The 26,804-nt window shown below is 37.3% G+C and overlaps 1 protein-coding gene across 2 annotated transcripts in view; it reads left to right on the forward strand.

Moving 5' to 3' along the window:
• Nucleotides 1-26,804, forward strand: part of LOC134539696 (protein phosphatase PP2A 55 kDa regulatory subunit) — a 244,390-nt gene that overhangs the window by 106,458 nt on the left and 111,128 nt on the right. The window contains exon 2 of one of the 2 annotated variants that reach the window (XM_063381908.1): nt 21,198-21,283. The exons of the other annotated variant lie outside the window; for it this stretch is intronic. The gene's annotated coding sequence lies outside the window, so the exon portion shown is untranslated. The remainder of the gene's footprint in view (nt 1-21,197; nt 21,284-26,804) is intronic. 2 annotated transcript variants of the gene reach the window in all.

Below are 26,804 nucleotides of genomic sequence, written 5' to 3' on the forward strand. Positions count from 1 at the left end.
CCTTTTTCCACTTTTCTGTGAGTGGCCTTTACACTGTCAAAATTTTTTTTAACCTTTTCATTTACAAAGAATGCAGGTTACAAATTATCCGGGGACCATCGTAAATTTTTCGTGAATTTAAGGACACTGAGTTCACTTAATTTGGACATGAATCCAAAAGAATAATTTTGGTGTATTAACAAAAAATAACTGAATAGTTCTGCAGCAAGAACGCCCTTTTTCTTTGTCTGTGTATGTATGTGTTTACCATTTTGTTAGGACCAGAGATATATGGGGAGACTGGTAAGTCAAAGATAATAGACGACCCCTTAGTTCGTTACGACGTGTGCTGCCATCTGTGCTGTACCGAAAAACTATTTCGACACAAGGCAAACATCAACGCTTCCAGCAGTGACGACTTTTGGAATTAACGTGAACCATGCTCGGTCGTGGCGGGTTTTTAAAATTGATTGCATTTAATACGTTTAGGACGAAACATACAAACAGGAAGTCGGAATATGGCATGGTTTCTACGAGAATTCAGATTTTCATGGAAAAGTCTGTAAGTGTACAGTAGTTTCTAACGTTGCACTCGTCAGCGCACGAGGGCCAACAGCTAGGACGGGTTAGACGAGTCATCGTGCTTCGTCGCGAAAAGTACAAGACCGGTGAAATAATCACTCCAATTATTTTCTTGGTAGCTTTTAAAATACGACAATATATCTTTAATAATAGACGAGCAAGGATACCAAACAACTTACAAAAATCAAAAAACAAAAACAAAAAAAACAAACAAAATGTATGAGGTATTCGGGCTAGTTCACGATTGAGAATTTACAGTACGAATTAGTCCTGTTCTTAAAATTATAACTCAGTGTATACGAGATTTTTTTTTGTTTTTGATTGTCAATCATAAACCAAAAAGTCATGTTTTAAGGACAGGACCACTAGTATTGTTAATGGCCAAGTACTCAATCGTAAACTAGCCTTTAGTCTATGGAGTAGTTGCCTGTTCTAAAGTTTAAGTCCCTCTCGTTGGCAAAATAATCAAACAAACAGTAGCTGCATGAAGTCGAATACTAAAAGTTTATATTTAGTGAAATAAAATGACATCGATGCACATATAATTGAAAAAAAAAAACATAACATGAATTGCTTACATATCCGAATATCCGTAGCAATTGCCGAAAAATTACATTAAAGACACGAAGTTCATTAACCCTGCGTGCCGGTACTTTGAGGCTCGGCTCAACGTCTGCTTGCAATTAATTGGGTGGCCTTCCGCAGTATGGTTGGGTTATATTTAGAAAATTGTCACCGGATGAGCTTTCCTCCAGCGAGAGTTTGCACTGGGAGTTATTTTTAATTGAAGGGCCTTAATGAACGTGATGGCGGGCGGATTAAGCTGGAACTCGTGCCAGCCATCTCATGCTTCATCAGTTGGACGCATCTGTCAGTCTGTCACGGTTCCAGGGTTGGCTCCTGACTCAGCTCTTTCCACTGAGAGTTTAGATTTAATTTTAGGTCAGTATGTGAACTTATTTTCCATGCCGCTCACTCCCCCCTCTATTTACCACCTTCTTAAGGCTAGTTCTCACACGCCGTGCTATTTTTTTTTTTATTTTTTATTCTTTGAGCGCGATAAGAGTAAAAAATTTCAAGGCCGAATTTTAATGCAACGTATGTTCATTAAACATTGTTGTGAAACGTTTCTGACGCGAAAAGGTTTGAGAATAGATACTTGGCCAACTAGATATAAAGAGAGCTCTATGATATATATGTTGCTGGGCTCATTTTCGTTCTACTCTTTGTACGATGATTCGCCACCCGCCCAAAAAAAAAATGGAACTGAGAGAGATAGATGAGCGAAAGATTAAGACAGAGTGTTGCGCATGGACTTGTTTCAGAAAATAGATATACTTATCCTAGACAGCTGTGAATGCCTTGAATTTTATATTTGCTACCAGCATCATCGTTCAACTAGCATCGTAGAGAACGCTGTTGAGACAGTCCCTGCATTTCCCGCGTAGGTAGCGTTACCTGTTATGAATTTAATATTTCGTTCAGATATTCGGTGTGTTCCAAATGGCATAGCTGTTTCAAAAACAATAACACGCACTGTTTTGCTTTAAGATATTAGTATTACAACAGTGAGTAATACGTTAATTTATCATTATTGATTGATCAATAATTATTAATATCCTGAGTAGTTACTTTGAAGTGAGTAATAATTTTTGATTCGTGTTTATTAATTAATTTTTATTTTAATCAATTTTCTAATAAATACAGAAAAAGTTAGGATATTTAAACACTTGAAAAATAATTTAAAACCAAAAAACCCCGCACTGTGTATTTTTAGAAAATTGTCGTCTTTCGTTCTCTCTCTCTCTCTCTCTCTCTCTCTCTCTCTCTCTCTCTCTCTCTCTCTTGCGTTTTTACCCCTTACGAAACACTTACGAGTCGAAGTTTAAATTGCCAAAGAAGTTTCACTTAAATCATGTATAATTAGTTACACACGCTCTTTTTTCCGTTATATATTATTTCTCTAGCCTTTTTTTCTGTCGGTCCGCGAGATCTTCCTTATTCCTTTATCAAATTCCATGATTCACCACTCATTTTAAAGCTTATCGTGCCGGCTAACAACGAAAAATAGACCCACGGTCTAAAAATGTACCGCTTCTCTTAAATTTGAGATTTAATGTAATCTCAGAAGAGGTCCTTTAATGGATGCGTTGATTTTTCGATAGATATCGAATCGGATTCGATAAATATAGAATCGGATATCCACTTGAAACATCAGCGTTTACATATTTCTTTTTAAATTGCACTTCCGTCATAATAAACAGAACTTACGATAAAGAAATCTAAGAGGATCCTTCAACTTAACCAAAACATTCCACCAATAATCCACTTAACCAAAACTTCTGGCACGTCAGACTTTTCTTTTAAGTAAGTACATTTCAAATTACTGTTGATATTTTGTATTACAAACATAACCTACAAACATAACTCATTCAGGATGGTCTGTTGGTAGACAACCTCGTTCTGTTCATGCTACTACACTGAGAACAACAACTCAGTTACAGTATTATTGTTATCGTTTAGCAGTTAGAGACGGTTTCATTATACTTCAACTTAACCAAAAAATTCCACCAAAAAACCACTTAATCAAAACTTCTGGCACGTCAAACTTTTCTTATAAGTAAGTACTTTTGAAATTATTACTGTTGATATTTGGTATCACAAACATACCAAAAAGTGAACAATGATCACATCATCACTTCCAACATGTAGATATTTAAAGAGGTTTTGTAAAAGCGTATATTATTGTTATGTTTGAATATAATACTTCTATAAAAAAAATGTGTGAAAGCTATTTGTACTGATGTGTTCGATTACATGTCTTCTTTATACCAACACCCGTTTAATTTTTTTTCTATTCTTCTTCAAAATGACATTTCTCCCAAATGTTTAAAGAATGGAATGCCACACAAAACGATTTGGTGCGCACTGCGGAATTCCGCACGAGTTGACTAGTTACTTTTAATTGGGCTATTCCTAAAATGTTAACTCAATACTTCCCTTGCATATGTTGTCTGTCACGAATATAAGCCTGTTTGTGCCTGATGACAGGAACAGATGCCAGTTTCCGAAACGTCACAACTGTTTTGTCACAAGAAAACTACTGTGTTCGTGGGTGCTGATGTCGTTGTGTTGTTCATGGTACGTGTTCATTTTAATCATTTTGTTCATGTGTTGGCTGCATTGTCCAGGTTTGTTATCTGTCTGAATTTACTGTTCTTGTTGAAACTGTCTCATCGTTGTTATCCTGTGCAGTTATTTTTTTCATGACTAAATTTCTTCCACGTAATTCTTGTGCTGTCTGATATTTGAGTTTGAATTTTTTCGTCTGTGCTGTCGTCTGTTTGCTATCCGTATTACCTGTTTAGTTTCAACGTTGGGTCCATCTCTTCGACATCTCCAGATTTAGCCTTATTCTCTGTGAGTTTGTTTTTTTAATTTCTTATTTTGAATTTGAATTCTTGTTCTATGACAAACAGTGCAAAACTGTAATGGCGAATGTTCAATTTTTTTATTATTAAATCCAATACCCCACTGCACGAATCATTTAAAGAATGTGTTACAAATATGTTCATCATATGTTCATAATGTGTAATATAATGTGGATAAAAATTCGCTATAGGGATAGTAATTACGAAGACTTACGTGACTTTTTACACCCACAATATTACAGTCAGAACATATATGTTGAACATGTATGTGAAAGTACAACAAATTTCTGGGAGGTATCTCGTTAAAAGTATAGAAATAGCCCTGAAATGAAAGTGATGACGAAAAAATTAAAAATCAATATGGTATATGTGACCTAGACTTCATGAGGAACGACAGAAACTGAAAAGTGAAATTTTTTGGTTTCAATAGGTTTTTTTTATCTTTTCAGAATCTATTTTCTGTCGCTTGATTTAGAAAAAATTGCTTCTTTAAAACATAATATATAATTGTAGGAATGCCTGAAGTTAATAGTCACCGTCTGCAACGAATGGTTATCCTACATGAAGTCATTTCCCTTAAGTATTGAATTCACTTTTGGGAATTACTACAACATATATAACAAAACTGTCAGTAGACAGAAAAAAACTTTCTGTACTTTCACAAAAGGTTCCTTTGTAAACTAGTTTCCAATAAATAGTTTGTAATACTACAAGAAATATATTGCAACTTTGTAAAAAAACATTGCTATGTTAATTTTTTATATATATAAAATTTGTTTTTCAATATAATACTGAGTATTTCTTACGAAAACTGGCTCATAATTTTATATTTTAATTGAGGTTAGGTTACATTAAAGTATAAGATAAACTAATATAAAATTTAACTTTACATGTTTGTTTTATTATGCTTATTAACTATTCAAGGAACCTTTTTTTTAACTATTGGATAAAGCATGAATTCCCGGGTGAGAATCAGAACCTACGATTACTGCGAAAACTATGTTGTAGTGGCACAGCTGTTTTAATTTAAATGTACAAATTTACAAATATCTGTAATTTTACATGATAATGCCTGTTCCATTTTCAAAACACATTTACAATGTAGACATTTTGTTATGTTCTTTTAAAAGTCTCCTCGTGTGTGATTTCTTCCTTAATGAAGGCACACTATCGATACTAAACAATAACAATTTGTTATGGCATAAGAACTGTTGAAACAAATACGGCATCACGATTTGCGTGACTTGTGACGCTACTTGTTGGGTGGACCCATTACTCTGGCGGGCGGTTCAAATCCAAAGTATTAGCTTTGTAATGATAATTTAAATACTTCACATCTAATTGCTTAGAAGAAATACTCAATACTGTTTTTTTTTAAATAAATAAAAGCATGTTATATGTAAGTGAGTAGGAGATGCAGTGTTTCTGGATTGTCACACCACAAAATATGTGGCTACCAAAATAAAGTAAATTCATTTTCACTGGTTTGTTTGCCTAAAATCTGATGTATCACTTCTCACAGTCAATGTAGCTTTGTTATTAATTTTTTATGGAAACTGCTTTCTAGCGGATGAGTTAAACTTACTTTTTAAACTGGACCTAATTCTCGGCAACTAGATTTTCTCCCCCATGCCCCTGCGACGCATACGAGTCATCGCTGTAACGCATCGATCCGGGAAAGCTCGGCGAACTTTGGTTGTTTCCCGAGCTTTCCACCTTCCCTTCGTCCGAACGGCGGGAATTTCCGAGCCGGAATGCTCACCGCAACGGCCGGGTTTTAATGGACGTTGTATCGGGTTTGCGGTCGAATAAATATCCCGGAGACCTTGCCTTGTTACTTTACTCCGAGTCAAAACTAACCATATTTGTGGAATAGCCTACAGTCCACAGGGATGAAAGCCACAATCACAACATGAACAGTTTACCGAAGTAAAAGGTTAGGTTATGTTCGGTCAGTGTAATAAATGATTATATATTTTTTTCCGGGAGGGTGGGTTAGGTTAGGTTATGTTATCGTAACTAAAATGAAAGGTTGATTATATTAAGTCAGAGTTATTTTAAAATACTCAATGACAACAAAATGTATGAATTCTTGCAATATGGTGATTTTTTTACGTGCGATCGGCCAACTTCGGAGAACTTCGGAACTTTTCGGGTGTGGCTCTCGTCCTGTAGGCTTTCCACACTTGTGAGCTAAGCTATACGTTTGTTCCATGAAGGTAAAAATTTAGAGTGTGGGCGTGCGCAATCTTTGTCATGTAATTGATGTTCGAAATGAAAACGCTCTTCCACGGGAAGTCTTCACTTCAGAAAGCCTTTTATTTTTAACACGTCCGAATACTACCTTCGTGCAACTTCAGGATACGTTTACATAAAAACAATTTTTAGTTGAAAATAACGTGTGGAGGTGAAAGTATGGTGTAAAGGTATCAAGTGACTTAACAGATATTTAAACCATTAAATTCTAGAGGAAAAAATATATATATTCGCGACAGGTTCTGATTTTAAGGTCCCTGTCATGTTTAAGGCGAGCTGTTTGAAAGCACAGTAGGCGGTGTCCGCGTTTCTGCACTGACGAACGTTAAACGGTACATTACAGGTGAAGTTCAAAAATACCACATTTAAATTAAAGAAATTATTCGGGCATGTGTAAAAGGCTTTTTGAAGTGTGTGTTTCTCAGACGACAGCCTTCTCTGGATAGCAAAATAATAATTATGGTTACAATAATTTATGATGGCGATTTTTTTTACGATTATTCCAAGCTAGTTAAGTATTAACAGGCTATCGAACGAACTATTAGAAGTACCCTTTAAACAACTACGGCTTCTTTTGATAACCAGTGGAAACTCGTGACTTTTATCAAACACCTAGTTTATAAACAAACATCTCCATGGTTAATTCATGTTTAGATGAGTACGTTTAAGCTCTGCTTGAAGTGTTGCGGTGAGATAATTTGTATTTCAAATAAAAAGTGGAATATTTAACCCAGCCTACGAATATAACTACTGGACATATTTTAGTTGACATGGAAGTTAGGCCAGTTAGGGGACATGATGCATGCTACCTCTCCTGCATGGCTTAAACCCAGCATGAGTAGAACGTATAGGCTTCGGTCTGAGACGCACTTAGCCTCCTCCCGAACACACTTAATATTAGTTAGGTTAGGAAAAAAATCCATTGGTGAGTCGGGCAAGAACTTGGGAATATTTGACATACTGTCATACATTCAACACGATCGCAATTTTGTCAAACGGTACACACAGAGTTTCAGAAAGCCCACGTGACTTAAAAATGCTATTGATGTTTGTCAAAGGTCTGACAATCGTGAATTCGTAATGGTTGTTTTTCTTAATTTATTTTTTAAAGTGTTTGCTTTTATATTTAAAATGTCAGATATATACTATCACATTTTCTTTGTAATAGAATTTAATTAATTGATGCTTTTAAAAATATATATTTTTAATTATGAAAAAAAAATTTCTCTGAACTACTTGCGACCATGGTCAAAAAAGTAAAATATAGTTCACGTAAAATATATTTATTTAATCTATACAATTACTTTATTTTTTAAAAATATAACTGAAATAAAACTAAAAATTTTTTTTTTAATTTGTACATTTGCATGGAAGCATCTGTATCGCTAAAAACAAATGTTCGCCCGGGCATTTAAGCTTTGTGTTGTCCCAGTACCTCCAGTAGTCGAAGTTATTTGTAAACCGTTCCATGAATAGTTTTCCAGTATTAACTACGCACATTAATAAACATGATACAACAGAATAAAGTAAATTTTTTGAATATTAATTTATATTTTCATGGTTTATATATACACTTGAATGAAACGCCAATAAAACAGTATTATCTCGAGAAAAAAAAACGTATTTTATATATGCAAAAATAACCAACGCCACACGTTGCTCAAATTTACAGTATATTTCTTGTAGTATTACAAACTATTTCTTGACAACTGGTTTCCAAAGGAATCTACTGTAAAAGGACAGAATTTTTTTTTGGGGGGTGGGGGAGGGTAGGGGGAAGGAAACAATTACGTAGGAGCCAACGATTAGGACATTCGCGTGACGCTGAATCGTAACTCCGCGACGTACTTGGGGTCCCCCCTCCACCGCCCCATCGCTGCTTGGGCTGCGGCTGTTAAGGTCGATGTTGGCGAGACGGCGTGGTCTCAAACCATGCCTCTGCTCGCATGCCACGACCATCACGGTTCGCGACCTTGCTCTTTTGTTTCCCTGCTCGTGTACAGTCTGTCCACACCCAAACATCGACGTCTTGGAAATTTTCCTGTTTCCAAGCATTTATTTCAATCCCATTTGTTATATGATAAATATTTGAAATTTATTTGTGATACGAGTAAATGTGTAAATTCGTCTTTATATTTTAGACTTAATTAACTATAAATTTTAAGAAATTTTTAGAATCTATATTTCACGCGGTTAAAATGTTTCTTGTATTATATACACAGGCTGTCCATAATCAGCACCGGAAATATTAAGGGTATTTTTTTTTTATTTCGTGATAAGAACCTGGAAATAGTCAAATAAATAACTTTTATGTCAGGGAATTTAAATGAAATGGTTACACGAAGGCTAATCCTGTGTCGCTAATGCATTAACTGTGTCACGCTGTATTTTTTTAAAATCGAAAAGAAATATTCATGTAAAATTACAGATATTATTACGATATTATTTAATCCGTTACTGCACTCTTGCCCGTAAAAATTAAACTAATAATCCGAAATGTCGGCCTCCAGCAGGCGAAAACAAAATGGTTGTCCTGACGTCATACTGGGTTACGTAATAACTACCTTGGCATTAGTGGTAGGAGGTTAGTCTGCCGGTGGATGCCATGAAGTAAGAATCCATCGCCATTTTTAAACTTATGACCTCGCCGGGTTCGAACCGACGTTTCCGTGACGTAAGTGCGTTTTTTATTAAATTTTTTATTAAATAATTTTTTTTTTTAATTTTAAAATTTTTCCTTAATTTTCTAGCAGAAAAAATACGGATTTTCAAGATGGTGACTGTAAGGAATAGCGGGCGTATCGAAAAGTGCAACCGTGACGTCATACACATACAAAATGGCGACCGTAAAGAAAACTGTAAGGAATTATAATCCAAGATGCCGGGCGTAACGAAAAGTGCAACCGCGATGGCCGAGGTCAGGTTCAAGTTCAAAGCTCTCCTCCAGAGTCTTATTGGAGGCTTGCCCATGGGAAATTTAGGCCTCAATGGGGATATTTAGAATTTTTGAATTTTTCGGGAATAAAAACGGGATTTTTTTCCTCAAAACGGGAAACTTTCCCTCGAAATAGGGAAATTTCTAAAAACATTTTTCGGAATTTTTCGGAATTTCTATTATATTTGACACCAACAATGGCCGCCGGGACGCCAGAGGTTGGTCGGTCGTTGACCTCACCACACTCCACACTCCAGCTCCTGTGCCAGAACATACATTCCTATACTACTAATAATATTCCACGGAAATAACGCGCACTTTAACCCAAACTCGCATTTATTTGCAATTCCGGTGTTTCAGATTAGTTTTAATTAAACTGTATTTTTTTTTTTGGCAAATGAACGATAATATTCATGTAAAATTATAGAAAATTGAAATTTTTTTACATGTACATTAAAACAACTGTATCACTACAAAATAGTGTTTGCGGTAATACTGGATTCTGATTCTTACCTGGGCATTTATGCTTTGTGTTGTCCCAGTACCTCTAATAGTTGACGTTTTTTTAAACTCGTTCCTTGAATAGCTTTTTCGATATTAACTGCGCACATTAATAAGAATAATAAAACAAAATTAAGTCCAATGATTGAATATTCGATTATGTTTTCCATGGCTTAAAACAATTATGCTTGAAATAAACATAAATTAAAATATAAAATAATGCGCCAATTTTCGTAAGAAATTCTCAGTATTATCTCGAAAAACGTAGGTATTTCACGTATGCCATGTGTTGTACAACGTGACAATATCTTTCATGTAGTATTACAAACTATTTCCTACCAACTGGTTTCCAAAGGAATCTTTTGTAAAAGTACAGAACACCTTTTTTTCTAGTCGGCGAGCTGTAACGAACGAGACATTTTAAGTCTATAAGTAGTATAGGAAAGTATTTCCGGGGACAGGATGCAGGATGTAGATTGTGATTGTCGGTCCGCCATCTTGGATTGTAACGTCACGGCGGTCATCTTGGATGAGCGTAACGGGACACAGCGTAACGGGACATAACGTAACGGGACAAGTAGATCACGGCGGCCATCTTGGATCCGCAATTTTGGATGATGTCATTTTGTTTTCTCGAACATTCCGACATTGTGTTTTCCGCCATATTGGATCCTATTAATGTTGCAATTTTCGTTATGGTCGCCATCTTGAAATTTGGACGCCATCTTGAAAATCTTTGATTATTATCCGATTTTAATGAAAAAAATTTCAAAATTCATCAAAAAATTAACTTATTCGAATTCTGATTGATTATATCGATCACCGTCCTCGGTTCGAACCCGGTGAGTCCAAAAAAAAACTAAAAATGGCGACAGGCTCCTTCCTCAATGGTGGATGCAGGCAGACTGACTCCTACCACTTTATTTCAAAGCATATATATCGTCAGCTGGTATGACGACATGTCCGCCATCTTGTCTTCGATGCTGGAAGCCATCTTCATTGTATCGTCGGTGAGAGTGCGCTGATGACATGTTAGTTTAATTCTTACCTGCTAGAGTGCAGAAATCATTTATTACTGTGACACCCGCCATCTTGAAATTTGGCCGCCATCTTGAAAATCCGTAATTATTTAGCTAGAAATTCGGGAAAAATTCCAAAATTCATTAAATAAATCACTCATTAATTTACATATTGATTCGATCCGCTCCTGTCCTCGGTTCGATACCCGATCGATGCAATAATGTTTAATTTTATGTAAAAATAATAATTTCAATAAACCATGTTCAACATTTGTAAAGAGACTCTAAATCCTCTACGACCATCATCCTATCAGTCATCAAGACCACCATATTGGAAATTCGTAATTGTAATGCTAGAGATGCGGGAAAAAGTTCAAAATTCATTAAATAAATTTGTAATCTATATACTGATTGAATAGATCGACTAAGGTCCTTGGTTCAATCCCTGGCCGATACAAATCAACTTTAATTTTAAAAAATACCACTAAAGTGTTAGGTTTGAGAAAATAAAAACACCGCAAGTTCTTTTAAAACAATTTTATTACATACATACTACACTACTACAAGTACAAAAAAAACAGACAAAGTACTAAAGTTTTGGTTAAGATTTATTTCCGCATTTAATCTTGTGCTGTTCAAGACACTGTATAGCTGTAAGTCCTGATTTTCGAGGTTGATTAGCGAAATACTTAAAGCACATCTTACACATATAAATCTTCTGTTGATGTTTTGTAACCTGGGGTCTCACAAGTCGGGAGAAGTTTTTGATGTAGCAGTAGTGTGCAGCACCGCTTTCATTTGTTACAAGCAACAAATCGAAATGATTTTTTCTTTCTTGTTTGGTTACCCGAATCGGACACACCTTATTATCCTCATTTAGCGCATACACATTAACTGAGACTTCAGGGTTATTTTTCTCAAAAACTTTTATCTGATTTAATGGTGGCGGATAGCACAGTCCATCGAAGTTGTACTTATTCTCCAAAGCATAATACCTCTTATCAACACGGTTTTGATGACTTCCCTCGACAAATCTTGCCAAAATACTCCATTTAAAACAAAACTGATCCTTCAAGTTTTGGCAATTCACTACTGCTCTTTTGTTGACTATCGCCTCAGGTAAGGCAATAAATGATGATGTCTGATGGTATGGAAGCATACTATCACTTGATTCGTTTCCTATGCACATAATCTTGTGACTATCCAGACTGTTACAATGCGAAAAAACCTTATCGCATTGGTCGCACTTATATGTCTCTCGAGAGATTGTCAGAGACCTACTGCAGGTTATTGATGTACCACAATATTTGCATTAACGCGATGTACGCTCTTCATTAATTGATGTCTGGAATGCAGATGATGAAACGTCAGCTGATGGTGAAACAGCACGTATCGTTGTCTCCTCTGCAGCAGGTATCGGGATCTCCACCACTGTCGCGGTCTCCTCTGCAGTTGGTATCGGGATCTCCGACGCCATCATCGTTGCTGCCATCGAGGTCCCCGCTGCTGACGGTAAACATTCTATTCCGGTCGACATAACTAAATCTCACGAAACTACCTGAAGAGAGCAAGTTCGTACTGCACCGCGGCCAGAGGTGAACTGCGGGTCCAGTCGTATATACCCGTGGTCTACTGGTATACTACATGAGTCAAAATATTGTCTGTATTTAAAATTTTTATTAGGTACCTAAAAATTGTAGAAATAAAAAACACACAAGTTCAAGTTTTACACATTTATTTATAAAAAGTACACAAATACATATTAGGTTAAGGAATCAAGCATTTTCACAAGCAAAGTCTTTAATGCCGCACGAACTGACTCGTCGACTCCGGTTCCAACTGGTTCGTTGACTCTGGTTCCAACTGGTTCGTTGACTCTGGTTCCAACTGGTTCGTTGACTCTGGTTCCAACTGGTTCGTTGACTCCGGTTCCAACTGGTTCGCCAGTCACGCGATCAGGAACACAGGTTTCCAGCCGGTAATCTTCTGCGATGTCGACTACTCCGACAAGACACGGTCGATGACGTCTGTGACCACGTCTACGCCTGGGCTTTGGCTCAGTGCCAGTTGGGACAGATTCACTGCCTGAACTGCGACGACGAGACGCACACCGTTTGGACGTCTGCGTATAAGCACCACAGGTCGTAACAGGTTGCAACACGTCCATGTTTGGTGTTGCACGTGCAGACGAGGCGACTACCTCAGCGATGCTAGCAGGAAGGATTGTGTGTGGTCTCATGTGATAGACGGCACAGTTTCCAGGTTCGCAACAATCTACCAGCTGCTGAGTCGGTTCGTAGGACACAGGAAAGTGCGCAAACCGCCAATGCTGAGCACCTCCATCACAGGTTTCTGTATATGTACGTAGATACCCGGAATCCCAGTAGCTGTACTCGACACTGCTGAAGCTAGGTCTTGCGCTCACGTACACGTTAGCAGGATGAAACGTAAACATCTTCTTGCGGGTAGAACGACAACTGAAGGCACGTACGTATGTACGCCATTTATATATGCAGACTCCTACTAACATTGTGTGTGCCATTTCTGCATTAACTGCGAGTTTGTACAGGCACAGACACGTTCAAACTTGTCACGTGGCTGCCGTAGTCGGTCTGTAAGTCTACAATTTCAACAGGTGCATCACACAACTTGCTCAGCCATTTCTTCTGTTCAGGTCCGGCAACGTAGATTATTTCGTTTTGAACTAGTAAATCTCCAATAGTGTTTTTCACTTGGTGGTACGGAATCTTTCCTTCGTCCCACTCTAGTCCGTGATAATATTTACATAGCCATTCATTCGACCGTTTACTTTTTTCGTCTAGTAGTTTCCAAGGATACGGAGGTCGGAAAGTGCGAGTTCGAGTCTTGTCTCCGGAGGTGACGCTAATTTACTTGAGCACGAATCCATTTTGACTCTGGAAACCTTGCAGGTTGCAGTACATCTTGTCGCTAGCAATGCTCGGTCGTAACTAAATTATTATCGAAAACGAAACAGTATTTATGTCAGAATTTTCACAAGTTTGTCTCGACAATTGTACGATGCAAGCCGATCGTGAAGTATCAGACAAAAAGCATAGGTGTTTGGTGGAATATTTCCGCTAGTCGTTATCTCTATCCTACTGTCGATGTTTGAATTTATTCGTTCATCCTGTTTGGAAACGTCAAACACCATTAACGGAGCCTTGTTCTTGAAACTGTCGGGACTCAGTATCGGTGACTGTCTCCGTCCATAGTAAGCTTGCTGAAACTTGGCATACATTTGATATGCGAGAAGAAATCTTCCACTTTCAAAATCCATGTTCATGTCAACGTACGGATAACTTTCGCTGTTTAAAAATATTTTTACATTGCGTATTTGACAGTTATCGAATACGGAGCGACTTACTCCTACATTGAGCTGTCTTCCGGTCTGAAGCCCGACGATGATGTATCTTGGTTTTTCCGTAGCGAAGCTGTACTTTACTATCCAATTGATACGCTGACTATGAGGCAAGCCAGGATAAGTTTCCAGGCTCCAGGATCGGAATGGCACATCGAAGTTCTTGCCATTTTCTATGTTCTTCAACATCTTGACTCGTTAAACGGTGCTCACTTGGATGTGGGACAGCATCCACTCGATAGACTGTAGTGTTAGCGAGACATCTTGAGGGTTTTCTGCAGCGGCGACAATTGCATTAATGTGCGTATTGGCTAGAAGCAGTACGAGCTCTTGTTTCGAATTAATGATTATATGCTTGTAGTCCTCAGCGAATCCAAGAAGCATGGACAGAGGAACACAAACTTCGAACTTCCCTTCGGCATAAACCGGAAGCTTATATTCATCCTCGAGAGCCCAACCGGCCATCTTTGCAGCAGACAGTTCATTTGGCGTGAGCGAAAGGTAATTTTTCATAGCAGATGTTATGCCTACATCTCTCGTCTGGTCTACCTCGACGCCATTGAGTACATAAGTAATGCGCTCAATTAGGTGAAGAATACCATTGCAGGATATTGACGTTGTTGTCGGGTGCGTACCATCCGCTTTTGTCAGCGTGCCTCTTATACGTAGAAATGACTGCGAAGGTAAAGTACAAATATCTTGGTGCTGTACTGCAATGCGTACTTCCGATGGTAGTGCGTACGGTCCGAGCAGGAAAGGCTGGTACTCGTGCAATTCCATTTTCGTAATGCTGTCATCAAAAATGACCGGATCTTCCACGTTGAGGATTTCGTCTTCCATATTTATTCGGCACTTGTCCAATACTAAGAAGATACTTTATGTTGTCGGGTGTTAATGCACCGATGTCTAGTAGAGAACTGTTCTTATTCACGGCAATACGATTTCTTTTATAACTGTTCGGTGTTACGAACTTTATGCCCATCGCTTCAAGTGTAGACGTAATGTAATTTCTTCGTCTTGAAAATTCACCAATCGTCCTCGCTGGTCAACGATTCTTACGACGACTTCGTGTGCGCACTTCACGACGACTGGAACGTAAATGATACTTTGCGGTACTTCGACCAGTTTATATCCTGGCGGGACCATCGGCGAAAACTCGTGCAGCATGTTGCTTAGTCTTCCGTTGAGATACGTTCCACTTGCCAAATTACAGTTTATTCTTATGACATTCACAGGCAAAATGTTTACTGCGCGCGTAGATTCGTACGTTCTTCCTGTATCATACACCTTTGATTCGAATCCGAGCATCGTACCTATGGTGCCAGGTTTCGTAAAGTCGACATTTTCACTGCATGTTAGAATACTTTTTTGAGTGTTTGGATTTCCATGCAGTTGAAATTCTACATCCTGTGGTAACATATCACTGATGTAATTTGCAATGTCATCAATTTCGTAAGAGCCAACAGGTAACTGTATTTCATGAGCGGTCCCATCGCTTTTCAGGAAGCAGATCTTGCAATTTTCTTCGTCAATGTTCGGTATGGCATTATACGTTTGAAAATCTACGAGTCCGATACACCATTCACCGTCTAAATCCAGAGGCGGGAAATGAACCGTCCGCAGCTCAGATGTGTGACCTGTCAATGTAAGTGTTATCGACATGACTAATAAATTATCGTCACTGCACAACCTTTAAGTAGCAATTTTTATTTGTCAGCTAATTTTTGTTTGTTAAAAAGCGAAGACACAAGTGTCCGCAGTTTGTTTGATTAGGTCTCTGTTCCGTTCCGTAATTGTAAAACAACGTAGTGGACCAGCCCAGGTACTGCCGCAGTTCTGGCGGAGGCCGTAAATTTCCAAAACTATCGTAGTACTCGGCCATGTTTCCAGTCTTTACATAGGCCACCCAGTGCGTTCCGCGACCCGCCGACGTGTCTAAATTAATTATGGCGCGCTCACGTGTCTTTGGCTTGCTGGGCAAAGTGTCTCGCATAAACACGCCGCGGAAATTTGGTATTTTCAGTTTTCGAGCGTACTTTATTAAATATACGTTGGTGAGCGGTCGTTTCGGCAAAGAACTTAGGATTTTTTCATTCGTTTCTTTTTCATGCCTCGACCTGTCTTGTGAGGTTGCAAGTACAGTCCTGCGCCGTTTTTTTTACCGATGGCAATGGCTTCCATGCTGGCATTGTGTCGCTGTGCTTCTTTTAACTGCTTGCGTTCATTCTTCGAAGTGTTGACTGCCCGCACTATACCGCTCGTTGCACCGATGAGGCCGCCGAGAGCACCCAATGCAGGCAAAAGCAAAGGAAGAAATCCTTCTATAATCTTCTTGTCGAGAGTCTGTAATTTTTGCTTGGCTTTTTGCACGCCTGCACCAGTCTTACGTTTGGTCTTGCGTGAGTTAGTCTTTGACTTGATGGAGCTGGCTCGACGAGCGCCCAGTCCTAATTTCGTCTTTGCCTTCATGATTTTAGATACGCCCCACGCTGCGATTTTCTCTCCTAGTCCCGCGTCCGGGGATTTGCTTATATCTTCGGCTTTCTGTGCCAATATCTGATCTGCTCTGTGCCTAGATTCCAGATCCTTGCTTAATGAATATGTGATATCGTGCTGCTTGCACTTTTCGTCGAGAGAATTAATGCCCACGTCACCACGAGCTAATCTTTTCGCTAGTTTAGTCCCGGGGCCGCAAAATCTGTATCCGGGAATGTGTAGCTCGAATGGTAGTTTGTTTATCAGCGAGTTTACGGGTCCCGCGCCGATGTGTTGTTTGTTCCTGCCTCTTCGAGACATTACATGCAACTGACCTAAAATCAATAAATACGATTGCTCTTATAGAATTTACGTCAGTACAATGCAGGTAGTCAAGCAAGATGTTTGTTTGCCCGTGCGCATTACGCAAGACGATGTATTTAGTGCGCGTGAATCACGACATGGCTTACTGTTGCCTTCTGCCGTACGATGCATAATGGCGGGTCCGTCAAACTGCGGCAAGACGTGTGTTTTACTGAGTTTACTGGAGGAGCCAAACGGTCTTCGGTTGGAGAACGTTTACTTGTATTCCAAGTCTTTGCAACAGCCAAAGTACCAGCGCCTAGCAACTGTTCTACAATCTGTGGATGGTCTGGAGTATTTTCCGTTTAGCGATAATACCGATGTTGTACCTCCAAACGAAGCAAAGCCTAATTCCGTGTTTGTTTTCGACGATGTAATGTGCGAGAAACAAGGCATAATACAAGAGTTCTTTTCCATGGGCAGACACGCCAAGGTAGACTGCGTTTACCTGTGTCAGACGTACAGTAGAATACCCAAACATTTGCTGCGAGATAATGCGAATGTCATAGTTTTGTTTCGCATGGACGAACTTAATTTACGCCACGCTTATGACGATCACGTAAACACCGACATGACATTCCAGGAATTCAAAGACATGTGCTGCTTGTGTTGGAAAGAAGAACACGGATTCCTAGTCATAGTCAAAGACTGGCCTCTATATAAGGGCAGGTACAGACGAGGTTTCGATCAGTTTATCGCCAAACATGAGTCATAGCATTTCAAAATTCGGTCGTAGCAGTCGAGACTTACGTATTGCTCTCAAGTCTCATGACGGCGATATCCGTAAATACATTTCGCTACTGGCTCAAAAAGTAGACAGTGTGAAAAAGTAATTACTAGAGTTTCTCGTTGCCATCGACCAGCGTGTGGAAGCCTCGGATTCTCGCATTCGCGACATGATCGAAGTATCGAATGCACAAAGACAGGACGATTTGAGGACTTTTCAAAGTAGTCTGAAAGCATCACTATCTCACTTGTCAACAAATTCAGATTTAGCCAAACACAAGAAAGAAGTTTCTGCGAACGAATAAAAAAAGTATAAAAGGAGGTCTTGCAATAAGTTTTCAGCCAGTACAATGTGTGACCTGGCCAGTGACCTTCATCGAGCTATACAGTCTGTTCGTGAAAAATATCTACTTGCTAGACGAACCAGACTTGCACGTGAGATGGCAAATGAGGAGATATTTAAACCAATCACTAGTCGTCTCGATGAACTTAAAAACAAGGAAGAACCAGCCATCATTGTGAAGACAGAAGTTAAAGATGAAAAGCCGACTGTAAAGAAGAGAAAGTATGAACCAGATCGAGAAGAAGAGGACTTAACAAGTACAGAGTCCATGCACAAGAAGAAAATACCGAAAAAGGGACATCAAGTTAATGCAATGGTCCGACCATACCTGATATCGTTTACGAGCCGGAATAATGACACGACCTACGGAGTGTACAGAAAATATAATAAGTGGTTCCACGGTGCTAAAGAAATAGACTTTCTACCAGGAAACATCGTGCGCGTAGCAGAGTTCAAAACGCGCGGGACTCCGGGTCTGTACGAATTGCTGTTTCGCAGGGAGCCTAAAGGATATTCTCACAAAGACTTACAAGAGTACAAAAAACTGCTAGAGCTTACCAATGCACATTTTCGCGATAACGATCCAGATAGTGGTGTATATAAAGACGAAGATCATGAAAAAATGGACCTTCTCGCTAATCTCTTCAGTGAACTAACAATACATGGCGAAGGTTTAAAAAAGCTAGAAAGTGGTCAGATATTTGACTATGTATATTGGGATGATCCCAATGAATTAGTTGATCGCCTTAGAATTCTACATGCTTCGCTTAGCGTAGGAAACTATTCGCACATCAACGAAATAGTCTCCATACTTGAAGAACTGAGGGAAGCCGGCTACATACAATGAGTCGAACCGGAATCGCTCACGAACTTCATGCTCCTGCTAGACCGAAATACCTTCGTCGCAAAGTCATAGTTCGTGGAATTGATTATTTATTCCAGGCAGACCTTGTTGAGATGATACCGTATTCCCGATTGAATAAAGGTTTCAAGTACATGTTGACAGTCATCGATGTTTATAGCAAATTCGCTTGGGCTAGACTTGTAAAATCAAAGACTGCAACTGACGTAGCCAAGGCCATGAACAATATTTTGCGTGATGGACGTGTACCGTCGCACCTGCAAACGGACCTCGGGAAAGAATTCTACAATGCAACCTTCAAGGCTTTGATGAAGAAGTATGGCATCAAACACTACTCTACATTTAGTAACGTCAAAGCCTCCGTTGTCGAAATGTTTAACAGAACTTTGCGTTCCAAGATGTGGTGACAGTTCACGGCTAACGGAAATTACAAGTGGCTTGACATCTTGCCGAAACTAATAAGCGAGTATAATTCCAAGGTGCATTCTACCACGAAAATGAAGCCAAAGGATGTAATGGACAATCGCCTGCTTCAAACAGTGTTTTCCAACACGAAGAAGAAAGATCCACGAAAGCGTAAAGCTAACGTCGGTGACATTGTGCGAATCTCCAAGCAGAAAGGTATCTTCGAGAAAGGTTTCACTGCAAACTGGAGTCCCGAACTTTTCCGTGTGACACATGTTCGTGAATCAGAGCCTAGGACCTACTACCTCGAAGATTTGGACCGCAAACCTATCCGTGGCGGCTTCTATGCCGAAGAGATTCAGCCTACGTTGTATCCCGATACGTACTTGGTGGAGAAGATTATAAAACGAAGAAATGGACTGTCCTTCGTCAAGTGGTGGGGCTTTCCACCTCGCTTTAATTCGTGGGTGGCTGATGCGGAAATCGAGAAATCCACAAGACTTTAGTACTTTGTCTGTTTATTTTTGTACTTGTAGTAGTGTAGTATGTATGTAATAAAATTGTTTTAAAAGAACTTGCGGTGTTTTTATTTTCTCAAACCTAACACTTTAGTGGTATTTTTTAAAATTAAAGTTGATTTGTATCGGCCAGGGATTGAACCGAGGACCTTAGTCGATCTATTCAATCAGTATATAGATTACAAATTTATTTAATGAATTTTGAACTTTTTCCCGCATCTCTAGCATTACAATTACGAATTTCCAATATGGTGGTCTTGATGACTGATAGGATGATGGTCGTAGAGGATTTAGAGTCTCTTTACGAATGTTGAACATGGTTTATTGAAATTATTATTTTTACATAAAATTAAACATTATTGCAACGATCGGGTATCGAACCGAGGACAGGAGTGGATCGAATCAATATGTAAATTAATGAGTGATTTATTTAATGAATTTTGGAATTTTTTCCGAATTTCTAGCTAAATAATTACGGATTTTCAAGATGGCGGCCAAATTTCAAGATGGCGGGTGTCACAGTAATAAATGATTTCTGCACTCTAGCAGGTAAGAACTAAACTAACATGTCATCAGCGCACTCTCACCGACGATACAATGAAGATGGCTTCCAGCATCGAAGACAAGATGGCGGACATGTCGTCATACCAGCTGACGATATATATGCTTTGAAATAAAGTGGTAGGAGTCAGTCTGCCTGCATCCACCATTGAGGAAGGAGCCTGTCGCCATTTTTAGTTTTTTTTTGGACTCACCGGGTTCGAACCGAGGACGGTGATCGATATAATCAATCAGAATTCGAATAAGTTAATTTTTTGATGAATTTTGGAATTTTTTTCATTAAAATCGGATAATAATTAAAGATTTTCAAGATGGCATCCAAATTTCAAGATGGCGACCATAACGAAAATTGCAACATTAATAGGATCCAATATGGCGGAAAACAAAATGTCGGAATGTTCGAGAAAACAAAATGACGTCATCCAAAATTGCGGATCCAAGATGGCCGCCGTGATCTACTTGTCCCGTTACGTTATGTCCCGTTACGCTGTGTCCCGTTACGCTCATCCAAGATGGCCGTCGTGTCGTCACAATCCAAGATGGCGGACCGACAATCACAATCCACATCCTGCATCCTGTCCCCGGAAATACTTTCCTATACTACTTCTATAGCTTAAATTAAAATAAAGGAATATTGTTTTAGGATTTGATCTGAAGCCTAACTCCTGTTAGTATATCTCTGACTGATGCTCCGGCCAAATTTTGGTTCGGGGATTTTTGGGTTAGTATCCCGATTGAGGAAGGAATAGGAGAGTGTAATTATGTTTCAGGAGAAAGTTTGTGTTCGATTGCGTTCGTGGTTCGCTCGAAGTCAGTCAACTTGCCTGTGACGTGATAGTCCCTCTTTTTGTTTCTTCTTCAGGTACCTTGGTGCTATCTCCTGTCCATTCCGAACGGCTGCGATATCTTCTCTAACATCGGGGGAAGAGAAGTCCCTCGTTTCTTCAGGTAGACCTCATTGTTCCTTTTCTTGCTTAAAACAATTTGTAGCTTTAATTTATGTCACACAGAAGTAAATAATTTATAATTACAACGTTTACGGCTCTTTTTCTATAGTCGGTAACTATTGACTATATACCTCTCCGTTTCACAATTTTTTTTTTAATTTCAAGTAATTTAATCTATATTTTTTTTCTCTGTAATATTGTTTTGAGAAAATTCAATCATCACCACTTCACTTATTAAACTAATCAGGCACAAGAAACAATGTAATTTTTTTTTTTAATGTGAGCGAGTCGTACAGTACTCGCCAGTGAAATGTAAACATTTATCCTTGGTAGCGAGCAAAATCTTGTGTCCTCTTGTTGTTCATGTTGCAAATAAATTTATAATACGACTATCGGTCACGAAATTTAACGTAGAAATCTTAAAAAATAATGCTGAGTGTGATAAAAAAATTGACAAATAAAACATCCACCTTTCAAAAACCAAAATTTCTGGATGCGAATTACACACATGCTTTCTGCGTCCACCGCTAGAATACGCTTCTGAATCTTACACGTTGCTTGCCACCATAGAACGCAGATAGCAGAGCATCACGAAACAACTGGAAATTTTAAGCTGTTGGAAACGGCTCCGATAAAACCCTGGCATCGGACCTGATTTTTGACAAGGAATTTCATTGAAATACTACCCATCTTGTTAAAATTCGCTAAACAGTTAATACTATATCAAATTTCCTCACACGTAAGAAGTTTTACTTCTATGGCATCACTAAAATATTAACCTGAAACATTTTAAAACACACATTATAACACTAAGTGTGTGTGTGTGTGTGTATTTGTTTTTGTCTAAATGACTGAAAACCGTCTGTAAATATTTCCTTCAAACAAATTAGTTTATTGAGCGGATTTAACATTATTATTGTTATATTATAAAGTTATTAAAAGTATGTATATATATATATATATATATATATATATATATATATCCAACCACAAGATTTGAAGCTTGCCCCTTGAGGTTAATAAGCGCAATTAGGAAGAGAATATGTATTAATAATTGTAATCCAGTTTTAGTAGGTATTTTCTAAGTAATTTTTACAATGTCTTTTTAGTTCATCCAATATATTCCAGGATAGTTTCCATATCATTAAGTTTCATTTTGCACACAATACTATTGGAATGTCCCCTAATGTTTACGAAAGTTACTATATACGTGTTTATGTTTGTTACACATTTCCGTTCTTTGGTACTTCCGTTCCATTATCAGGAAATTAATCCTACCAAAATGCTGTGTAACGAGAGCTAAGATGTTTACACATCAAAATTGTTTGTCTTTCGTGTCGGTTGGGTGTGCTCAATATACGTAGTTAAAGAGGGCGGGACTTAGATTTAAATGGATTCAAATTTTTAAAATACAAATGAAGTGTGAAGTTTGTTTTTAATTTTCCTTTGTGCACTTATCCTGTATTTGAATTTTTTTTGGTATAAAACTGTACTGTTTAGATTACGGTCATAGGAGAGCGCTAATAGAAGTCTTTTTAAGGGGATGCTGATATTTTTGTTCTGTCTTAGAAGAAACATTTGTTGATGTTATTGAAAATCTTGCATCATTTGAGTTTGTACATTTGAAGAAACCGAAATTCTAGAAAGTCACCATAGTATTCAAATTTACACTTTCAGCTATGGTTTGTAAGTTCCTTTTTAAACCCCGCTTTTTTTTTTTTTCAAAAAAAAAAATTACTTTAAGAGCTTTTTTTATATATATAAAATCGCCGTTGCTGAAGCTTAGAACAATGTTGTTAAAATCGCCCTGTGAAATGTTTTACGTTAGAAAAAAAGTTCATATTGAAGACCAACCTTTTTATAAACGACATCTAAAATAATATATCTTCAGTGATCATGACTAGTGATGGATAAGATCCCAATTTTGTCGAATATGAATCTTGAATTCAGATCACAAAGAAAACCTCAAATCCAGGTTTAAGTCTCAACTGATAAAAATATTATACTTAATACAAAAGATATAAAAATTTTAATCTGATGTCTTAAACATTCAAACTTTTATGTGCTATTCAAGAACCAAGTTTACAGATTAAATACATATAGAAATAACTTTATTTTCATAATTAATAGTTAAAAGTAAAATATCTAGGGGAATGGCAGTATCATAGGTATTGGAACCAAAAAAAAAAAATACACCTAATACACTCCTGAGTTACCAGAGTTTTTTTTTAATATACTGCTTTTCCCCCGGTATTTTTCTTTGTGGGTTTTTCTTTGAATTTAAATCATTCTAATATCAAAAATTTAATAGTGATTGAGGAGTTTATTGGCATATCCCTAATTATTACCAAATGTATTTATTGCCACTAAAGAAAAAGTTTGTTTTTAACACAATATTATGTTATATTGTTATCATTACAATATTTTGTCATGGATACAAATTTTCCTTCATAGATCAACAACTATTTGATCGAACTTTTTGACATTTTTGAACGAAAGTTAACTGTTTGAAAAAATACTTCATGTTTCACGACATTTATTCTCTCTCCTATTCGAAAACAACGCCGATTTAATCTCATCTCAACTACCGAGTTCATTTCAATTACAAAAATAAAAGTCACCGTGACAAACGACTGGGTTACAATTTTGGGTAGCTACTTTTTTTTTGTTGCGCTCTTTTAAAAGCGCACGTATGGTGACATACTTGAAAATATATATAAAGGATATATGTTTAATGGAGCAAACAAAAAGTATTGATTATATCTCTATGTTTGAAGTACTTTTCACTCGAGAAATCAGCTCTACACACATAAAACATTTTTACTTTGGAAAGCAGTTGCCAATAAATAGTTTGTAATACTACAAGAAAGATATTGTATCTTTGTAAAACACATGTCGTTGGTTATTTTTACATATATGAAATACTATTTTCGATATAATACTGAGTATTCCTTACGAAATTTGCCGCAAAATTATATATTTTAATTGATGTTTCATTCAAGCATAATATTTTAAACCATAGAAAAGATAAGTGAACTTATTTGTTTTATAATGTTTATTAATGTGCCCGTTTAATACTGTAAAACTATTCAGGGAACAGTTTACAAATAACTTTAACTATTAGAGCTATTGGGACAGTAAAAAGCATAAATACCCGGGAAAGTATCCGAATCCAGTATTACTGTGAACACGGTTTTGTAGTGATACGCTTGTTTTAATGTAATAGTACAAATTACACATATTTGTAATTTTACATAAACATTTGTATTCTATTTACAAAAAAAATTCATAGCGCGATTTTATCTACATTGCATTAAACAAAATTTATTTAAAAAATCTAAATAGTATTAGGATGTCTTATTATTTCCGTGTAATGATGACGCAATAAACCTTCTGTGTTTTATGGATACTCCTTAGCATCAAATTAAAGTAACGTTTACGTAACTCGCTTTCCCTTTATTAGCTTCTCAAAAAAACATCAAGGAAGGATTCATTTACGTTCTTTTTGTAGAAAAAAATTGAGTTCCAAGTCGTTTCTTAACAAGCTTCGTCCGTTGCAAGCGTTTGTATCTATCTTGAGCTCAATACTGCAATTTTTTTGTGGGCAATAATTATTTATAGTATCACCTACTTTTTAAAACATTTAAGTTTATTGACATTTTGTCCTTAATTCTTCCTGACTCGAACAGGAATAAACCCTTCAAAATGTCTTAAAGTACCCGAAAAATTTTACAGCACTAGTGAAAATTCGCATAAGTACAGATTAATTGTGTTTTTTTTTTTATTTCGCTTTACTCGTACCATTTGATTAATAGAGAAATATATATTGCATAAAAATAAGATTATAAGGCAAATAAAAACATCGTCAAATTTTGAAGTCCAATCAACGCTTTATTTATAGGTAACTTAAAAGAACTCATTTATAACATTAACTATATTACCCACGTATGAGTTTTTTTTAACTTAAGGGGATTTTTTAATAGCTTTTAAGGAATGTTTTGTTTGAGTTACAGATTACTCGGTATTTTTATTTTTACAGCAAGTATGTATCAATTTTCAATTATTAATTCGATTATTGGACTCCAAAATAATGGTTTGACCGTTATGAGAACCTATAAGTATCCTTCCAAATACGGGTGCAGAGTTGGACCCCACGCACTCTAGTCTGAGCAATGCAACATTTCTAAACATGCACTGTAATTTGTTTTGTAAATGGAACTGAAATTATCATGTAAAAAATACAGATATTTATACAGTTGCATGAAAGCAACTGCATCGCTAAAAAAAAAAAGTTCGAATTACTACTGGGTTCGTATTCTGCTCGAACCTTTATGCTTTGTCGTGTCCCATTAGCGTCATTAGTTAAAAGTTATTTGTTAACCGTTCCCTGAATAGCTTCTCAGTATTAACTGCGCACATTAAAGAGCATTATAACAAATAAATGCCATTTGTTGAATATTTGATTATCTTTCCCACTTTCGTAAGCGATATATATATATATATATATATATATATATATAGAGAGAGAGAGAGAGAGATAGAGAGAGAGAGTATTGTTTCCAGCTAACTTGTTTTCTGTGGAGACTTAATTTGCTAATTCTTGTTTATGATGAAAACGTATGAAATACTCAATGGTTGTTTTTAAAAATTTTATTTTCTTGCAAGCCGAAACTTAAGGAATCGAAAATCGGCCGATTTTTTTTTTTTTTGCTTTGCGTTATTGCGACATCAACATAGTTTTTAAACAAGTATTTTAAAACGTATTATTTAACTATTAGTTTCTTGCGTGTCTTGCTTTGTTTTAAAAATGCGGCCTGAGTATATCATATTGTATAGAACTACAAATAATCCATAATTTACTTTAGGTGTATTTTCTTTGAAATGTCTGTATATTTATTTGAAGTCTAGCAGCGCCGAGTGTTGTAAAATAACAGCCACAAGAATCAGCACGCCAAGTAGTAGATTCAATACACATGCCAGAGTCGCCCATGTTTCATTGCCGGCTGCGAGTTTTTGATGCGTAACATTTTAGCTTTAGGTATACGGCATTTGGTAGAAGCAATTTCGTGGATGCAACGAAAGTAAAGGAACGGAAATGTGTAACAGACGGTGCTGCTATCTCTGGCGGATGGCGCGAACCAAATCCAAAGGGAAAATGTATAGTATTAACTGTTTAATGAATTTTAACAAGCTAAAATATGGGCAGTATGTTAATAAAATTCGTGGTCGAAAATCAGGTCCAAAGCCAGTGTTTAGTATTTTTTTCAAGTATTTTTCGGTCTGCACGTGTGATAAACGTTCATAAATATATTTGAAAACACATTTTGCGTGTATTTATCACGCTCGGCGTTATTTTCCAGAACTCTACGTTGAATTTCGTGTCCCAGTTTGGTATTATAAGTGTATTTGCTACATGAGAACACATGAATGTGCTCGTTACCGAGGTTAGATGTTATCTCTGGCGAGTACTGAAAAACTAGCTCACTTTTTTTTTTTATAATCCCAATCCTACTGGAGTGGAT

The sequence above is a fragment of the Bacillus rossius genome, chromosome 15, assembly GCF_032445375.1.
Source record: "Bacillus rossius redtenbacheri isolate Brsri chromosome 15, Brsri_v3, whole genome shotgun sequence".
NCBI classification, from domain to species: Eukaryota; Metazoa; Arthropoda; class Insecta; order Phasmatodea; family Bacillidae; genus Bacillus; species Bacillus rossius.